This window comes from Anser cygnoides, chromosome 2 (genome assembly GCF_040182565.1).
Source record: "Anser cygnoides isolate HZ-2024a breed goose chromosome 2, Taihu_goose_T2T_genome, whole genome shotgun sequence".
NCBI classification, from domain to species: domain Eukaryota; kingdom Metazoa; phylum Chordata; class Aves; order Anseriformes; family Anatidae; genus Anser; species Anser cygnoides.
Genome location: NC_089874.1, coordinates 19,713,519 through 19,719,874, shown reverse-complemented (window position 1 = coordinate 19,719,874; position 6,356 = coordinate 19,713,519).

The following is a 6,356-nucleotide window of genomic DNA, read 5'->3' as shown; positions in this document are numbered from 1 at the left end:
GGCGGCCTGTCCTATCTGTCATCATTACGAGCACGGACAGATGATGATGATCTCCCCATTCTGTTTCTGCTTTCCCTCGGTCTCCAGAGATGCTCATCCAGCTGTTTTCACCACAAAATTTATTTGGCTAATCTGTCCATTTTCCTTCCTTGCTTCCTTGCAGTGCTTCGTACCTTTATCAAGCTGTTGCTGCCCTCTCTGTACCCCCTGCTGCTCTCAGCCCTTACCGTTCGTGTTAACATCAGTGCTGGATGGTGTCTTGCTGTCTTCCTCCCGCCCTGATGTCCAGCTCCCCGTCCCTGCCCCATGCAGCATCCCGCGCTGCACGAGGTGGGTGCGAGGCGAGGGAGGAACAGGGGCTCTGCTTTTTGGTGGGACCCTTCTCATGAATACAGGCTCTCCACACGTGGCTCCATCCCTGCACCCATGTTTATTTTCAGGGCCTCAGCCGTGCAGCTAAAGCCAGGCAGCCAGTTCACCTGCTGCCGTGAGAGTGCGGAGACCAGCAGGTTTCACAAGGCTGCAGCGCTCACCTGCAGTGCCTTAAAACGATGACAGTCACCTGGGGAGCCACGCTGAGGGCAGGCAGCCCTCCTGGCCGGGCTGTCCTTACCTGCTCACCTGCAGAACAAACGCCCAGCAGCGCGATGAAAGCAGGGGCGTGATGGATGCTTTCCAGGTGTGACCTCTCGCCTCTTACGGTAGCCAAAAACCTTTGTGGGAAAGGCGCGTGATAGAAGATTACGGGACAATAAAATAAAAGATCAATCAGGTGAAGGATTCTGTTGTTAAGAACGTATTAACTGTTTGTAAAACACACAGCCACCCGACAGGCCGGGCCACACCTGGAGGGGCTCGTGATAAAGCCACTGGTGGCTGAAGTGGCTTGGTCCAAAGGGCAGCCCGGTCTGGAGGCGTACACGGAGCGTATCTGCTGCAAGTGCTACGGTGCGTGCAAGGAACCGAGCACGCGGCCCTTTAGCAAATGCCTAGTGGAAACGTGGCACTGCAGCAATGCGACACAGTTGTTTTTCCAGAGGCATGGGACTAAAATGCCCCTCTGCCGTACCTGACCCAGTGCCATCCGTGTCCGGCCAAAACGAAAGGGGAAGGGCGTGATTTTGGTGTCTGCTCTCGGCCTTGCTATTTGTAGCGCCACTAAGGAGAGGGCGCTTCTTTTTTAGAGAATGTAACAAAGCCCATGAGTCTTAGAATAAAAATATAATCACGAAGGACAGCATCTCTGCTGTTTCTTTGGTACCGTATCTCTGATAGCCGCTGTGCATCCCTCGCATTGCCTGGAACCAGAAGCAGCCGTCACTGGCATTACGAAACCTCTAGCTGCTGCAAACCCACAAAGCCTCCCAGGGTTTCTGTAGCCAAAATAAATACTGCCCAGGAATGAGAGCTTCTTAATCCATCCCCATCGCTTACAGAAGACAACGTCTCTAGTCAAATTTCCATGCCACGTGCAAGAGGTGTTGAATCACGATTTTGGAACCGGTTGTGTCTCTGTTTTGTGCTGCCACCTTCCGCAGCTGTGGTAGTCTGTAAAATACAGATTCAAATACGTCAGAAAAAAAGTGGAGGAAGGGTTATGTTGTCATTCCTTTTCTCTGGATGCTGCCTTCTAAGAACTGCATGCATTCACATCCCCTCTCCCCGCGGTACAGCTGCCATAACGTGCCTTGCGCCTTTAAATGTGCGAAGCACCATGTCTGTCTTGCAGGGCCGTCAGATTCAAGATGGGGGAGAGACAGGCTTTGTTTTCTCTCTTATGGAGATTTCGCATTTGTTCCTCCTTCACCACTACCTTGGCTTGCGGAGCGGGTTAGTAAACAATGCCATCCTGCTTGCCGGTGTCTTTATATTTTCTGCACGCAGGAAGCGAAATGCACATTTTCCCTCTGCACAGGAGAACGAGAGGGAAGGAAGACGTACAAAGCTCTCTCAGGGAAGCAGTGTCTCCTGCTGCAGAGCCTTCTTGCAGCAGACAGGCAGCCCGAGCTCTCTCCCTTGAAACTGCAAAGTGCAGAAAATAAACAAGCAGCTGCATATTCTTGAGTGCCTGCTGACTATTTCTGTCCTTACCTCTACTGTCATTTCATTTTCAGGTTGTTTCATATTTTTTTTTTTTTTTTTGCCCAGCTCACCCCTATTATAGAGTGCAAGACACCATTGGAGGTTGTTCTTCACCCGTGGTAGGTGCCTGGTTGAATTAAGCAAAGGTCTGGCTCTGAACCCCATCACGGGTGGGCACAAGAGCCCGATGCCATCAGCGGGGAGGGGAGTGGGCACCTGGAGGCTCCCTGGGGAGCCAACTTTGGGGGGCTGAGCCCGGATCCCCTCAGAGGAAGGCGGGTTTCCACGCAGTGTGGTGACTCGGTGCCAAGAGGAGGTGCTTTGTGCGGTCCAAGGTGCCGGCAAGGCAAAGCGAGTGGAGCCACGTTAGCATTAGAGCTTGTCTGCATGCTCAGAGGTTTACCTGTGCTGTCGGTCCCGAGGAATTCATGGGGCTGTCTGACAATTTGTGGGGAGGCCTCCAGGTTTTCTGTGGCCAGAGCTGTGTCCTTTTTCCCCCCAGTGCGTGTGACCTCCTGGGGGAAAAAAAAAAAAGTTATGTCAGGAGGGTGCTCCCTATTCATTAAATAGGGATGCAGCTGCCGTGTGTGTGGACGTGTGTGTACGTGTGCAAGCAGAATGGCGGCTCCTGTACCAACATCCTCCTTCACGAATCCCATTGCAGGAGGATGGTTATACATAACTCTTCGGCCTCTATGATTGCTCAGCCGGGACAAGCTGCCAGAGCAGCGCACCGACTCAGCACGTGCCCGCACAAGAGCCTCTCCCCGGCAGTGCCTCCCACTGCAGGCACCTCCCCGACACGTCCTGGGTGCCTGGTGGGGTGGCCGGCCCCGTCCTGCTGCCGAAGCCAGGCTGAATCAGATTAAAAGCAATGCTTAGGTGTTTTTTCAGTACCCCTGGTTATAATTCCGACTGCCGCAAGTGCTGTGTGTGCCTTTCCCAGCAGTGATTCTCTTGGTGTTTCTCCTAGAAAAACATGCGTTGTTCTTCTTGCATCTTCACTGATCCAAGTGAGATGGTCTGGTATCAGCGGGTGGGACAAAATTGTCCCCCGTGTTACTGTTCTTAAGCAAATCTGCTGCTATGGTGGTTCTTACACCTCTTCTTCCTGACGTAATCCTGCCAAGAAAACTGCCTTGCCCAGTACCAGGTAGGAGGCTACAGTCCGACTTCTTGCTGCCACTCCTCAGACATATGTGTATATATATGTATATACATATTGCATCATAGACATTATATATACAATTATATAGCCTTTTAAAAATTATTTTATTTTAAAGTTACCTTAAAATAATAATTAGGAAGCTGTTGTTGTACTTTCATTCCAAAGCAGGTTCCACATGGATTAAAGAACCTGAACACGTGATTTGCTGTTTAGCACTTAGAGCACCAAAATGGCTATAAATAAATTCAAATGTAATTTTCTTGAGAAAATAATTCCTCTGTTATACAGACCCTATCTGCTATATTCTTCAGAGCCTGTTTTACCTATGTAATTTGAAATTATTCAGGAAAAAACTACCTTTTTTTTGATGCAAATCTGTTTTGTTCTGCTAAATCTCAGTCTCGAAGATGGCTTTTTCTACTGTTATTAATTCCCACAAGTAATTGGAAAAGGCTTCTATCTTCAGAACGCCACTTCAACCTTCCAAGAACCTATCTGCACATACACACCGTGTTCCTTTAACTACCTGGCTCCGTTTAAAGCAGTGCACTTGCTAGCTAGATGCGCATGTATGCTAGTATGCTGTTCCTATATTGCTGCATCTCTTGCTTGAAATGGAGATGGCATCATGCATACTAACGCATCAAACATTGATATGAGTGGAACTGCATGTGCAGTAAATGTTTTACCAGTATAACCACCTTGGTAAAATAAAATTATACCCCTGCCTAATTATAATGAAATAAAAGCAGGCTGTAGACCAAGACACAGTGGTTAATTCATTATTACGGCATGTTTCCAGCTGCAACAGAATATAAATATCACCTTTTCCCATGTGGGTTATTTTAATTTTTTTTCCATAATGTCAAGGATTTCTTATTTCTAAATGCAATCACGACATCAGCTACAATGGGAACATTTTTATCTTTGCCCTGTGTGCCGTATAGACAAACCTCTGTAAGGCAAACAGCAAGCTTGCAAAAACGAGCTTATCTCCGAGGTTAAACAAGGTGTGGCTACACCGACGTGGGTCTCCCACACCATGGGAAAGTCATTTTTCCAGCCCCTAAGAGTGGTCCTCAGCCTATAACGTGAAGAAAGTTTTATAACTCTATATTTACACGTTTTTAGCACCATCGTATACTTTGTTTTCAAAAGAGACGTTATATTTAGAAGTTGCTCAAAATGTGGAGCATGTGTTAAATTTCTTGTGCGTAATCTGTCAAGACTAATTTGATTCGAGACCAGTGCCTCTTTTCCCCCCATCTGTTTGGAAAAGTGCAGTTGTAGAGACATCAGTCATGTAACACTTTCCGTGGAACAGCTTTACTGACAGTTGGGAGTTGTCAGTAACCATGTGCATTTCAAGCTCTCAGTCTGGCTACGAGAAGAAAAAACCCTCTGACACATAATTTCCAGGGAGCAGCAGAATTTAAGGCCGGAAGGACCCGGCGCTATCGTCTGAGTGACCTCCTGCCTCGCCACGCACGGAGGAACTCATGTTTCAAGCCTAATAGCCGCAGAAAACACCCGTGTTTAGGCCAAACACACACCCCACTTAACAGCGTTCGCTCACCAGTCACTAGTAATTTATTTCACTAGTTAGCCACCATCGTTCAGCTCGCGTTGTGTACATAACTGGGCCTTGCTTCCTGTTTAAACTGATGGAGCTTCAACTCCCAAGCTCTGCGAAAGCTTTAAGAGGTGTTGGATCTCTGTTCCTCGTCCCAACACGGGGAGACCAAGGCCTGCGGTGGGTAGGAAGATGCTGGAAGATGCAAATAGTTGGAAGGAGCAAAATAGACCCGTGGAGGGAAAACCACGAGCCTGGGGCCGGTGCCCGCAGCCCTGCTTTGAGGTTGCTCCTCCAGCACCGGGGCAGAGCCAGGAGCAGGGCTGGCAGGGCTCGGCAGGGCTCCCTGTGCTGCCTGCCAAGGGACGTGGAGGAAGGGGCACAGAGGTGCCTCTGGAAGCTCTTCGGTTTTCAACGAGGAAGCAGCAAACTCGGGTCTTGTCCCTGAGCTGCTGAGAAATTTGGAGTTGTTTCTCTTGGAAACAGTGAAGGAATGGTCATCGTGTTAACCTTCGGAAAGCTAACATGCTGAAGGGTTTCTCTCTCACAATAAGACATTTTCTATCCTCTAGGACTCTTTTTTCTCTTCATTTATATCCTGGGCCAAAGGAGGCCAAGTCAGAATAGCTACCATATCCTACTCGGCATTTCCTTTTATCCATTCTGGTGTGCACCAATCTTTATATTTTATCTCCTTTTGTGACGACAACGTGTTCTGCAAATTCAGATTCATTTACTGCACTCTCCAAGTCTTTTCCCTGAGCAACCAGCTCTGGGTGGCCCTGCTCGAGCAGGGGGTTGGACCAGATGGACCCAGAGGTGCCTTCCAACCCCAGTCATTTTGTGATTCTCTGGTACCCTAACCTCTACAGATCAGGACGGCGTCTCTGCTGGTGAAAATCTTTAACACTTTTAAATATTTGAGCTTGCTTTTAGCTGCCTTGGAAAGGTTATGGTTTCACTATGCCCCTGCAAATGTTGATGTTGACTCTTTGGGTGTATAGTCTTTCCTTCTGGTTATTTACTCTCCCCCTGACCTCTGAGATTTTTTAAAATGTTGCTCGGGAATAGCTGTATAGGTTCTTCCAATGCAGTGCAAAAATATGAACTAGAACATTTACAGTTACCTTTTTCCTGCAAATTGGATATAAATCTGCTTAATCGTATTTATATTTTATTATAATTTTCATACAGTTCTTATTTCAATTAGTTAACCGCTGAATCAAAGGCCCTCTGGAATTCACCCAGTCTAACACTCTGCTTGCAGGGGGCTATCACCAACAGCGGGTGAGGCCAGCCATGGTCCAGCTAAATCCTGAAACATCTCCAGGAGCAGAAGTTCCACGGCCTCTCTGGGTGACCTGTTATGCTCCCTTCCAGGTGAACATTTCTTCTCAAGTCCAGCCATCAGGTTGTGGCCACCATCCCCTCGTACAGCCTCACGCACTACGAAGATGAGTGGCTCATCCCGTGCACTAAGAAGATGAATGGCTCCTGTCTGCATAGCCACGCTTCAAAACGCTACGGGCAGCT